Source organism: Pongo abelii, chromosome 1 (assembly GCF_028885655.2).
Source record: "Pongo abelii isolate AG06213 chromosome 1, NHGRI_mPonAbe1-v2.0_pri, whole genome shotgun sequence".
Lineage (NCBI taxonomy): Eukaryota > Metazoa > Chordata > Mammalia > Primates > Hominidae > Pongo > Pongo abelii.
This window is the reverse complement of record NC_071985.2, coordinates 174,882,539-174,896,618: the sequence shown is the minus strand read 5'-3', so window position 1 is coordinate 174,896,618 and position 14,080 is coordinate 174,882,539. Positions and strand designations below refer to the sequence as shown.

The following is a 14,080-nucleotide window of genomic DNA, read 5'->3' as shown; positions in this document are numbered from 1 at the left end:
AAATAGATGCAATAAAAAATGATAAAGGGGATATCACCACTGATCCCACAGAAATACAAACTACCATCAGAGAATACTACAAACACCTCTACGCAAATAAACTAGAAAATCTAGAAGAAATGGATAAATTCCTCAACACATACACCCTCCCAAGACTAAACCAGGAAGAAGTTGAATCTCTGAATAGACCAATAACAGGAGCTGAAATTGTGGCAATAAGCAATAGCTTACCAACCAAAAAAAGTCCAGGACCAGATGGGTTCACAGCCGAATTGTACCAGAGGTACAAGGAGGAACTGGTACCATTCCTTCTGAAACTATTCCAATCAATAGAAAAAGAGGGAATCCTCCCTAACTCATTTTATGAGGCCAGCATCATCCTGATACCAAAGCCTGGCAGAGACACAACAAAAAAAGAGAATTTTAGACCAATATCCTTGATGAACATTGATGCAAATATCCTCAATAAAATACTGGCAAACCCAATCCAGCAGCACATCAAAAAGCTTATCCACCATGATCAAGTGGGCTTCATCCCTGGGATGCAAGGCTGGTTCAATATACGCAAATCAATACATGTAATCCTGCATATAAACAGAACCAAAGACAAAAACCACATGATTATCTCAATAGATGCAGAAAAGGCCTTTGACAAAATTCAACAACGCTTCATGCTAAAAACTCTCAATAAATTAGGTATTGATGGGACGTATCTCAAAATAATAAGAGCTATCTATCTATGACAAACCTACAGCCAATATCATACTGAATGGCCAAAAACTGGAAGCATTCCCTTTGAAAACTGGCATAAGACAGGGATGCCTTCTCTCACCACTTCTATTCAACATAGTGTTGGAAGTTCTGGCCAGGGCAATTAGGCAGGAGAAGGAAATCAAGGGTATTCAATTAGGAAAAGAGGAAGTCAAATTGTCTCTGTTTGCAGATGACATGATTGTATATCTAGAAAACCCCATTGTCTCAGCCCAAAATCTCCTTAAGCTGATCAGCAACTTCAGCAAAGTCTCAGGATACAAAATCAATGTACAAAAATCACAAGCATTCTTATACATCAATAACAGACAAACAGAGAGCCAAATCATGAGTGAACTCCCATTCACAATTGCTTCAAAGAGAATAAAATACCTAGGAATCCAACTTACAAGGGATGTGAAGGACCTCTTCAAGGAGAACTACAAACCACTGCTCAAGGAAATAAAAGAGGATACAAACAAATGGAGGAACATTCCATGCTCATGGGTAGGAAGAATCAATATCGTGAAAATGGCCATCCTTCCCAAGGTAATTTACAGATTCAATGCCATCCCCATCAAGCTACCAATGACTTTCTTCACAGAATTGGAAAAAACTACTTTAAAGTTCATATGGAACCAAAAAAGAGCCCACATCACCAAGTCAATCCTAAGCCAAAAGAACAAAGCTGGAGGCATTACACTACGTGACTTCAAACTATACTACAAGGCTACAGTAACCAAAACAGCATGGTACTGGTACCAAAACAGAGATATAGATCAATGGAACAGAACAGAGCCGTCAGAAATAATGCCACATATCTACAACTATCTGATCTTTGACAAATCTGAGAAAAACAAGAAATGGGGAAAGGATTCCCTATTTAATAAATGGTGCTGGGAAAACTGGCTAGCCATATGTAGAAAGCTGAAACTGGATCCCTTCCTTACACCTTATACAAAAATCAATTCAAGATGGATTAAAGACTTAAATGTTAGACGTAAAACCATAAAAACCCTAGAAGAAAACCTAGGCATTACCATTCAGGACATAGGCATGGGCAAGGACTTCATGTCTAAAACACCAAAAGCAATGGCAACAAAAGCCAAAATTGACAAATGGGATCTAATTAAACTAAAGAGCTTCTGCACAGCAAAAGAACTACCATCAGAGTGAACAGGCAACCTACAGAATGGGAGAAAATTTTCGCAACCTACTCATCTGACAAAGGGTTAATATCCAGAATCTACAATGAACTCCAACAAATTTACAAGAAAAAAACAAACAACCCCATCAAAAAGTGGGCAAAGGACATGAACAGACACTTCTCAAAAGAAGACATTTATGCAGCCAAAAAACACATGAAAAAATGCTCACCATCACTGGCCATCAGAGAAATGCAAATCAAAACCACAATGAGATACCATCTCACACCAGTTAGAATGGCAATCATTAAAAAGTCAGGAAACAACAGGTGCTGGAGAGGATGTGGAGAAATAGGAACACTTTGACACTGTTGGTGGGACTGTAAACTAGTTCAACCCTTGTGGAAGTCAGTGTGGCGATTCCTCAGGGATCTAGAACTAGAAATTCCATTCGACCCAGCCATCCCATTACTGGGTATATACCCAAAGGACTATAAATCATGCTGCTATAAAGACACATGCACACGTATGTTTATTGCGGCATTATTCACAATAGCAAAGACTTGGAACCAACCCAAATGTCCAACAATGATAGACTGGATTAAGAAAATGTGGCACATATACACCATGGAATACTATGCAGCCATAAAAAATGATGAGTTCATGTCCTTTGTAGGGACATGGATGAAATTGGAAATCATCATTCTCAGTAAACTATCGCAAGAAGAAAAAACCAAACACCGCATATTCTCACTCATAGGTGGGAATTGAACAATGAGAACACATGGACACAGGAAGGGGATCATCACACTTTGGGGACTGTTGTGGGGTGGGGGAATGGGGGAGGGATAGCATTGGGAGATATACCTAATGCTAGATGACGAGTTAGTGGGTGCAGTGCACCAGCATGGCACATGTATACACATGTAACTTACCTGCACATTGCGCACATGTACCATAAAACCTAAAGTATAATAATAATAATAATTTAAAAAAAAGAAAAAAAAAACTATACAACCATTGAAAGTAACAACATATCTAAACCCTTTGACTCAAGGAGAGCTGGATGACAGGGAGAATAGTTTTCCATAGCATTTTAAGTGACAAATGCAAAAAAATGTATAATGATATCATATTTAAACCAATGACAAAAATTCCTGCCTATGTATATGTGTGTGTGAATGTATGTATTTGCAAATGATTATAGGAACTTAGAAAATACAGAAGGCATCTGGATTGTTAGAACAGTTTGTAAACAAGGAAAAAAGCTGTATTAAAAAGTAGATATCCAGGATAAAAAGTAAGCTGCCTACATAATAAAGCAGAATATGTATAATTATATCCATACCAAGGCAGAGTATATGAAATTATATCCATTTACCTATGCTAGTAGTTATACATCTAAAGAGATAAGTGAAAGAATGGTCACCAAATTATAGATAACAACTAGAATTTGAAGTGGTTTTTACTAACCCTTATATCATTTTATACTTTTTCATTTTTTACAATTAATTTGTATTATTTACACAATTTGGAAAAAGTTGATAAAGTGATAAAAACAACCAATGTCAGTGCTGGTCATTATTGAGTGAAGTCAACTAAGAAAAGTTCATATGGGACATAGTACCTGACCTCAGCTTTAAGAGACTATTGGATTTGGAGGAGAGTTGAAGACAGAGGAAGTGCCAGGCAGGAAAAACTGCATAAGTGAAGGTATGGAAGTAGAAATGAACATGGGGAATTAACCCTGAAACAGTTCGCCCTCATATGGAGAAGCAGGAAAAAAAAAATAACATAAGCAAATGGCTGATATCGCATGACCAGAATCAAACCAAGCATATAGGAAGTGGAAATGGCCACCATGATGATGCACGTACAAAATGTGATTTTTAGAGTTAACCTTAACAAATGAAAACAGCTTGGTTTCTTCAAATTCTACAAATTGACAAATATTTTGAGTTCTTAGTACTTTGTCCATGGTGACACCATGTGTTGCACTCAGATGTAAACTTCAGCTTGGTAACATTTTCATTTTAAACCCTCCTTCCCGTCACTTTCCAACTTGGCTGTAAATATTTGCTTGGAGAAAAAATGTCACTAAAGATCTAAGCTCAAGCTTCCAAAAAAAGAAAAAAAAAGGTCATTTTGAAATAAGAAGCTGTATTCTGCATTTTAAGTAAACAAAAAGCCTCAACACCTATGGCTCAGAGCTCGTTTCAGAAAAAAAAATTGTTTGTATTTATTAAAAGCCTATGAATACAAATGAATTCTTTATTTGGTATTCATTCTGATTTGAGTCCGCCTGCCCGTTTGAGATGGGAACCATGTGTGCTTTGCTAAATAAATGAAAAGGTTGTCTGATGTCACTGTTTCTCTTGTCCTCTGCAATATGGCTGGGGTTTTTTTTAGTCCCAAGTGAAGAACTATTAATTATATAGGATTCTTGTACTATTGCCAACAAAGGAAGAGCCTAAATGTCGCCAAGTAATGATCACCTCCTTGCCCAAACCAGCTAGTGTTACACAGTGGCCCAAGACAGTTTATTTCAATCTGAGAAACATTCTCTTCTATCTTTCACAAGGTGCCTTTCACTCTCAACGTTGAGGGTTCAAATCACAAGGATCACAACTTTACTATTCTGATCACCGTATTATAAAACATGGCAGATATTATTTCATTTCCAGGGAATTGAAAAAGATACCCAGAACCACCAGGTAGCCCTTCTGATGCCTGATAGTAGAAAGGAAGAAAAACTCAGGCCCCTGAAATGCAAATACTATGTCTTTTTAGACAATTATCCTTCTGTGCATAGGGTTGACAATGAAAAAAAAAACACACAAGAAAAATTTCATCATTTCATGCTTTGCTGAATTTTAAGAGTAGCAACAAGGATCAGTGAAAAAAAGAGTCTAAAGCAAGAAAATGAGAACAGATGTTGAGACCAGACACACGATGTCCCAATCCCAGTCCTTCTCTCACTTGCCATGTGACTCTCAGCATTCATTTAACATCACTGAGTCTCAGTTCCCTTCCAAGGAAATATGGGATTGTTTTGAGAATTGATGGGATAACATATGAAAAGTGCCCATAAGTACAAGGTAGACAGTAAAAACAGCCGCTACAAAAGCATCAGCAATGACAATGATGATGACTGTAGTGATGGTGATGATGGTTCTACCGCTGAGGAATTCTAGGATCTTACACAGGTCCCAGAATCTTATATAACCAAGTAGTAAAGGGCACAGGCTACTCATGCTCAAATCCCAGCTCTACTTTTAAGCTGTGCCTCACATTCCTTATCTGTGGAATGTGAATATGAAATAAGTTAATGTATTTAAAGTGTTTAGAGCAATACCTTGCACATAGTAAATGTCCCTTTCCCTTAAATAAAAGAGTTGGACAAAAGCTTTTGCAAATTCAAGCTCTATTATGTCACTTGGTCAGGATTATCAATTTAGAAGAAGCACAAGTACTCAAAACAACTACAGTTTCTAGAGTAAGAAAGACTTGAGTTTATACCCAAGCTCTGAAATGCACTAACTTGTGATTAGGACATGTTACTTAATGTCTCTGATCCCTGGTTTCCTTCTCTATTCATTAAAAACTCAGCAAATATTTTACTGATTTTTATTGTGCCAGGCATGTTCCAGCTGAGAATAAACTAAGAGTCATAACACTATTCCTAGGATCGTTAGGAGGATGAAACAAGAGGATACAGGTAGTGTGCTCAACCCAGTGTCTGACATACAGCAAGCCCTCAATAAATGAGAGTTGTAATTCCACTACCTACCCAGAGGCAGATGCTATCAAAGTCAAGCTCTGGAGGCCTCCAGTAACCACTGCCTCACTGACAAATTATCCCAACACCAAGATTTTTAACCATGCCATCAGGTTTTCTAGCACACCTACAGAACTAGGAACTATGTCCACAACTGCTCACCGAAGTATCAAAGACAGACTCTCTCCATGGTTCTGATTCAAACAAGAGATGCAGAAGAACAGTATCGGGGAAAAGAGTATCTCTTAACGAAACTGTCCCAGAAAACATGGACACTGCCAGTGCTGTCATCCCTAGACATGAGTGTCAGCAAACCGCCCCTCGCCCCCCGCCATCCCCATCCGGAGCAGCTTCTGTCTGCCCCATTCAGTCACTGTACTAAAGTGAAAGCAGAAGGTGCCTGGCTCCTTCCTGGGATCAACTCTCACATCTAAGGATACAGAATGAGCCCTGGACCCAAAGACCTAAGTTCAACATCTTCCATTTCTTCCTGGCTCTAGGAACTTGGCCAGGTCACATTAGCTTATCACGTGTGTCTCTGTTTTTCATCTGCAAAAGGACAAGGACACCTAATTGGAAGGGCAACTGTTAAGATGTGGACTAAAGGGCTCCATCAACTCTTAAGCTCTGAGCAAATATTGGGCATATGAAGCCGAGTTAGATGCCCTGCCTCTGGGTGCTTACAGACCCACTAATAGGGTAGAGTGGAAAAAAGAGAGGCAACAAAATGAAGGCGATCTGGGTTTGAATCCATCTAGACACTACTATTTTTTTCTTTCTGACCTGACCAATTTACATAACCTCTTGGAGCCTAGCTTTCTTTATCTGTAAAATCAGGATTACAACACCAGTCACATTGGGCTATTGTGAAGATTAAGCAAACAATTTTTAATGTAATTTAAAATTTAAACCCAACTAGTATTCGTGTTCTACTTATTTAAAAATAAACCCAACTACCTAGTTATTTAAGTATAAACAGAACAAGTTTCTGTTCATTTATTCCATAGTTGTTGGGCACATCCTGCACATAACAGTATCGTATGAGGTATGAAGATGATGTACATGAATATATATTGCAAGTTTCCTGCATATAATCTAGTTAGGAAAATATTATGTAAAGTAAAGGAGCAATGCCAATGTTTAGTAATGTGTCTTAAACATAGAAGGTATTTAGGTGGGGTGGGGGAAGGGGTTGTCACTTTTTATTTTATACACTTTTGAATCGTTTGAATTTCTAAAAAAACAAGTTTGTATCAGAATTGTTAATAAAAAATGAATAAGAGAAAATAAATGTTTAGAAGGTGTCAAAGATGTTAATCATCCTTTAGAAGCTCTTAAAATGAATGTAGTCATTAAACATCAATCATATGCTTTCGTGCAGAGGACTGTGTTATACCCTGAGATTGAATAGTGGAATGGGTAAGTCCCTGCTTTCAAGGAAATTTCACTCTAGTGGGAGAGATGAACACGTGGAGACTTGTAACACAGCACTTCAAGAGGGGCATTTATAAAGAGTACTGAGGGAACACGAGCTTCCTGAGAGAAAGGGACCTCTGAGTGGATGTCACTTTTAAGATGGGTCCTAATGCACGAGGAGAGTCTACAAGACAAATGAATAGAACACATTCTCCAAACAGGGAGTGAAAGTAGCACCTGCAAAGGTATGAAAAGCATATGTGATATGTATTTTATATGTGGTATGGGTTTGTATGTAAGTGCATAGATGTGAGTGTGTGTGAGGCTGCGTGTGATGTTGTGTGTGGGTAGGTGTGCATGTGTGAGTATGGTAGTGAGTGATGTAGGTGTAATGCTGTGTATATATGTGTGAAGGCATGTCTAATGCTGTGTGTATATGTATAGAAGTCTGTGTGTGATGCTGTGTGCATGTGGGGGGTGTTTGTATTTATGAATGTGTGAAATTGTGTGTGAGTGGTGTGAATGTAATGTGTATGCATGTATGTCAGGGTGTGTGTGATTCTGTGTGTGAAGGTGTGTGTGTATGTGCATAAGTGTGTAGGTGTGTGGGTGTGAGGGTAGTGTGTGTGTATGATGTGAGCATGTGTGTGTGTTGTGTGTCACAAGAACATGAGGAGGGAGTAAGATGGCCAGATGGTGAAAGGCCTTGAAGTCTATAGTCAGGAATTTGAACAGTATGCCTTGGGCAATAGGAAGCACTTTATGTTTTTGATCTGGGAGTAACATGATCAAAGCCATGTTCTAGAAAGATGTGTCACATCTGTGGAAGGGCCCATACTGGAGGCCAGGAGATGAGCTGGGAGGCTCTGAGGATGGGCCAGAATGGGGGCAAGGAGGCTGGAGAGAAGAAAATTAATTGAAATCATTTTGTCATCACTGCTAGTTCTGGGTGGCATGTAAGGGTGTTTACTATTCATTTTTCATTTCCCCCCCAGGTTAAATAAATAAATAAATAATACATGACTGTAGAAGTTGTCCATTCGATGGAAGACAGGTCTCAAAACAAACAAAAAAAACACCTCCTCCAAAGTTGTTGAGAAACCCAGCCTGTCCAAATGGAGTACCCAACTTGACCCAAGCAAGAGCACACTCTCCAGGTTATACAAAGCATGTCTGCTAGGGAAACAGCTCCCCTCCCAGCACCAACAGCACACCGACAACTGGAGTCTCCAGTCATGGATGAATGGAGAAACAGAGTTCGCGACTTTCTGTGGTACAACGTGTATTTCACAAATAATTGCCTTATTATGTCAAAGCTAAGTCCAGGCTGCAAATCTACCTGGAATGTGTCTTGTGCAGTTTGAGATTTTCCTTTACATTTTTTCTAAGCCAGGGGGTAACACTGGTTTTGCTTTATGCGGGCTCTGGTCGCTCCCTCTTAGGGCTAGTATTTCCCTCTCTGCTTTTCCTTCCCTTCCTGCATCTCTCCCTTCTTCTCCTCACCACCACCCTCCCCACCCCACCCCCATCTCCCACCTAGTTCTCTGTCTCTGCTTCCTCTTTCCCACTGGTTGTATTTGAAGACTTAAGCTATCTCTGTCTCTCTATTTCTCTTAGCTCTGCCCCCTACCCACTCCTTCCTTTGCCTCTTCCCCTCTCTTCTTTCCTCTCTCCCTATATTCTCACCCTGCATCCCTTCCTGGTATGTACAAAAGATTCTATTTTTTAAAAGGAGCAAGGCTTTTGCTAGCACAAGAATCTGATCGACAAATGTGGTCACTGTAAGGCAACTAGCTGAGTCCAAATTCAAGAAGAAAAAAACAATCTTGTCAAAGAGAGAGTGCTGAATGGTGGCCATTCATTTTGAGGGAGACGGGTGAATCCTGTGGCTCCCAGTTGTTCCTGCACACCAGTATCACCAGACAGTCTTCCAGCTGGGAAATCCCTATTTGCCAATAAGCCCTGGCCAGCACCCATTCCTTTCCACTGGGAGCGAGGTGGCACTGCTGCTGTCACATTGCATGTACTGCTCAGCTACTCCTTCCGCTCAGCTCAGAAAAAGAAAAAGCCATAAAATTCAGAATCAGCTAATGTCAGCACTGCAGGGGATTTTAGAGATCTCTTGGTTCAACCCTTGTCAGGTCACTGGTGGAGAGACTGGGGCCCCACGTCGCTAAATGCCAGGGAGATCTATTATTAGAAAACCCAGACCTAGGACCTGTTGCAAAAATCCCTCTGCCCTGGGAACACCTCTAGATTTTGAACAGAATCTGAACAGAAATCTACTATCTAGCATCGAACGTACAAGCAGACAGAAGAAGCTTAAAATAGAGACAGAAAGCGGTTCAAATGCACATGGTGCAGGTATGAAATCCACTACATGTTCCCTGCAAGAAGGATTTGGGCAGGGAAGTGTGTGGAAGACGGGGCTGCAGTGGTGGAGGGCTCTAAGCTCTGAAGACCTTTTTAATATGGCTGTATTGTAATACTGCAGTGCCAAACCCCGCCAGTCATTCCAAAAGCAAAAGAAAGCCTCACTCTGCAGCAGAACTTCCCAGCCCTGGAAACAGATTATCTTCCTTTTGCACCCATTTAACAACCACTGTATTTAACACGATCAGGGGAATTGTGCATCTTCGGAAGGCACAGTAAGGAACCTCGGTCTGCAACGACGCGATTCCTCGGACACGAAACTAAAATGCATTCATTGGAACTCAGTCTCCCAAAGCGGAAGCAAAGCCACTGCAAGGCGATTTACAGGCAAGAGCCCCTCTGAAAGAGAGGAGAGGAGGGGACTTGGAAAGCAAGGGGACACACCTTTTCTGAGCTGTTTGAAACAGGCTGCCTGCAAAGTCTACCCATACTGCGCTGCCAAGGGTTAATTTTCTCGGTAAAAATTGGTACACACACACACACTCTCTCTCTCCTACTGCACCCCCATAACCTCCGCCACCACCACATATTTGAATCTTTTTAATCTTAAATTCTCAGAAATTTCCTGATTAGCCCTATCTTTTCGGAACAGCCCCTCCACCTGGGCTGGATTCCCACCTCATCATCAGTGAAAGCTCAGAGAGCTGGGCATAATTATTTTCCTACAAGGTTAGGCCTAATTGGCCACTAATCTAATTGATTAATCATCTCATTTTTCAAAGCAGCATCAAAGAGCCAAGCTGAGAGGGCAGAAAGCAAGCATGCGTCCGGATGGCGCGAGGGTTAAAATTACAGACTTTGGGTAAGACCCCTGGCCAGCTTGCCTGGTTTTTAGATACATTAAGTGGACAGAAAAGAAATCAAAAGAAAACGCGGACTAAGCGAAGAAATGCACAAGACCACAGAAGGACTGAACCCCCCGAAGTCTCGACGCTGCCCAGCCAGCCAGAGTCCAGTCGTCGACGCGGATGAAGTTGTTTCCCCGGGACAGGAAGGGTTAAATGGCTGCGCGTCAACTCGGCCTCGACTGGGGTGTCAGGGGGCAAGAGCCGCTTGTCTCGGGCGATTCCGCTTGGGGGGTTCCCGGGGGTCGCCCTGGCGCTCCGGCCACAACTTGGGCGGCTCTGTGCGGCGGCCCTCGCCTGCGCCTTTGCGCGCCACCCAAAACTTTGCGCACACTGCAGCCGCCGCCTGCTCGCTCTTCGCGGTGAGACGCGCGCCGTCAAGTGCGGCAGGCAGCCCTCGGCAGCCGCCGCCTGGCTTCTGGCTCCAGACTTTTCCCCCACTGCCTCCAGTTCCCACCCAGGAGGCTCCCTCGCGGCCGCGAGAGCTGGGCGCCCGACCCACAGTGGGCAGTGCGGGCGCAGCGTTGCAGACCACCACCTCGCCAGGTCCGGGCAGCGCCCACTGGACGGATGGGCGCCCGCGGCCGCCCCTACCCCGGCGCGCCCACCTCGAGCCTCTCACGCCGCGGCGGGCGGGCGCAACATATTCTCCTACCTCCAGCCGCCGAGGACCACACTCTCCGCTCAGCCCTCTCGACTCATCCTCTGGCTGCAGTAGAGGGCGAGCGGGCTCCGCTTTTGTTCCCTCGGGCTGGCAGGTCCGTGTGGGGCCAGGGCGCGAGGGAGATGCCGCGGAGCTGGGTATCCCGGAGAGGGGATGCTCACTCCCAGCAGCTCCGCCGGCAGCAGTAGTGGCGGTGGCAGCAGAGGCAGCGGCAGCAACAGCAGCAGTAGCAGCAGCAGTAGAGATAGTGCCGGCTCTCTGCAGGCCACATCTTTCATACCTTATACATCACTACCGCATTCCCCCGAATAGGGGAGCCCCTCAGCATTTCGCCACCTAGCGCAGAATGCTGTTGCCGGAAGAGGTGGCGCGGCCTGACCGACCTGGCCTGAATGTGAGCTCTGAGGTGGAAGGACCTCAGCACCCACTCGCAGACTCCCTTCTCCGCTACGGTCACAGTGAGGTCTACAACTTGCAGCCATTCTGCAGTCTTCACCGTTTGCAGTTCTCAGTGTCTGCTCCCCTGGGAAGTATGGACTTCAGGTTAAGCAAAAGTGATTTACTAGGGAGAGCCCTCTCTGTGCTGTCTCGGGTCTTGGCCTGCACGTGCTTTACACAGCCTCCTCCTTCTTGGGGTGCTGCAAGATTTTGCAGCAGCAGACACACACTCTCTTGCAGGTATGTAAACCCCTGAGACATGTTATGCACACCCCACAATCAAGTTTGTGGGCACTGAAGCAGGCAGACCAGGGTTTCAGTTGTAGCTGTGTGGTCTTATCAAACGACCAAATGATTGAGCTTCCATTTCTTCATCTACAAAATGGGAACCATATGTCTCATAGAATTGTGAGAATCACATGAGACAAGCACAGAGCTTGACACATGGTGAGTGATAGCAAAACATGAGTTTTTCTTCCTTCATCTGATGCAGGTCTGCTCTTCCTGAGGTAATTACATATCAGTAACAATTCACTCATCAATAAATATTTTTGTGTGCTTACTATGAGCCTACCTCTACTTTATGGAGAGGAGCAGAACATTCAAAAGAACACAGACAAGTAATTTTTATTCTCTTGTAACCTGCTCTGTAATAAGACGGAAAATAAACAAGTAAATCAGCAAGAAACTATTGGATAGTAATAATCGCTATTGACCAAAATTTAAGTAGATGGCGACATGTGATAGAAAATGACTAGAGTAGGACATCAGGCTGGGCATTTGGGAAAGAGCCCTCCAAGCACATGACCACTAATCTGAGATCTGTATGATAAGGAACCAGTCATTAGAAATAGAGGGAACAAGAGCAAAGGCTCTGAAGAAGGAACAGGTTGAATGTGTTTGAATAGCAGGAGGAAGGAAGTGTGGCTAGAATATAGCAAGAGTGATGAGTTGGTGACATGAGATGAGGTGGAGAGGCTGAAGAGGGAGGCTGGTCTTATGGGTAAAGATCAGCAAGGGAAATTGACTTGATGCTAAGTTTGGAGTTTTGGGGGTTAAATAGAGATGTAACTGTTACAGGATTGGAAAGAGTGTGATTTTTATTTGTAAAAGCTCACTCCAGCTGCTGTGCAGAGAATGTACTGAAGGGGGCATGGGTGGAAGGAGAGGATCCAATCAGAGTGTCCCACAGTGCTGAATAAAAGTCCCTTTCAAGTTCCTGACCTCCACAACCACAGCAACTTCCCCTCTGCCTGTAGTTTCGCTAGGAAAAAAGGCCACTGGACAGCTATCCTGGGAGTCTGGGTATGAGTTTCTCCTACCATTCTCTGAGTATCCTTTTCCTTAACTGGAAAATATAAATAATAATCTATATATTCTCATAAAATTATTGTGTGGATGAAATGTGACAAGGAAGGGCACCTAAGGTGCTAAATGACCATTAATTTCATGTTCAACATTTCTCTGCTTTCAGGTCTTCAAGGAGCCTCTGCAGTGCTCCTATAACCCTTCTGTCCTGTCCAGGACCAGGCAGGGGTTGCCTGTTTGTTGAGTCCATGAAGAGCTTCTCTCAGCATCTGGGATGCTTGCATTTGTAATGCCAGTCCCTGAACCCATCTGTCTTTTTCTCGAGCAGGAAACATTTCGAGCAGGGAAGATTTTCATTTTGTTTAGGTCCTTTTGATTTTTTCCTGTCTGCCACCTTCATCTAGTTTGAAGCATGCAGGACATCATCATATAAAGCACTCAAAATATAAAAATAGAAAGGAAAACAGAGCTGTTTGGGGACATGTAGAGCCAGAGATGGCAAGAAAGGAAAACAGACAGTCCTTTCTCTCTTAGCAACAGGAGGAAAGGTTCTCAGCTGAGACACGTGATAATTTCTGATATCAGTATAGTGTAACAGATTCCAGAGGCCTCCAGGATCCTGCTCCCCACTGCTACCACAGAAACTCGAGATAAAATAGGCATGATTTGATATTGCCCCCCTTTGACAGATGAGAAAGCTAAACCCCAGACAGGTGAAGTAGCAGAGCTGGAACTTGGACCCAGGTGCTCTTGACTTTCTCCTTCTCTAAGCCCAGGTGCTTCAAATGACCCCAACCCTAATGGTGTTGCCTAATTCCCAGGGCCCCGAAGCACTTTCCAATTGAGACCAAGAACTGTAGATCTCCAAGACAGTCAACTCATTCCCTTGTGCCCAACTCAATGTACTGCACTTCTCTCCATCTTTTCCGAGCTAGTTTCTCCAACTCCAAAACTAGTATATTGAAGTCCAGATAGGGATCTTAAATGGTAAGTGGTCATAGAAACTTACTCACTACTGCTGGGTTGGAAATCAGGGAGAGAACAGATGCTAGTGGATGTACCTTTGGATTGCTGCATGGGAATCAGAGAGAATGTGAGATCTGACTTCGAATCTCTCCTGTCATTTATTGTGTTTTCTAAGCAAGTTATGAACTTCTTGAAGTTTTAATTACCTTATCTAAAAAATTGAATCACTATCTGTCCCAGGAGCTGTGAAGACTAAAGGAAATGCTCTAAGGATTTGCTCATTTATCTATCTATGTTCTTAAATATTGGTATCATTTTCCTCTCTCCTGCCAACCCC

The 14,080-nt window shown here is 42.9% G+C and overlaps 1 protein-coding gene across 3 annotated transcripts in view; it reads right to left on the bottom strand.

Moving 5' to 3' along the window:
• The window catches only part of DAB1 (DAB adaptor protein 1), a 1,275,060-nt gene extending 1,263,637 nt beyond the window's left edge, over window positions 1–11,423 (bottom strand). For all 3 annotated transcript variants that reach the window (XM_054534040.2, XM_054534037.2, XM_054534022.2), the window contains exon 1: window positions 11,023–11,423. The gene's annotated coding sequence lies outside the window, so the exon portion shown is untranslated. The remainder of the gene's footprint in view (window positions 1–11,022) is intronic.
• Window positions 11,424–14,080: the final 2,657 nt, after the last annotated feature.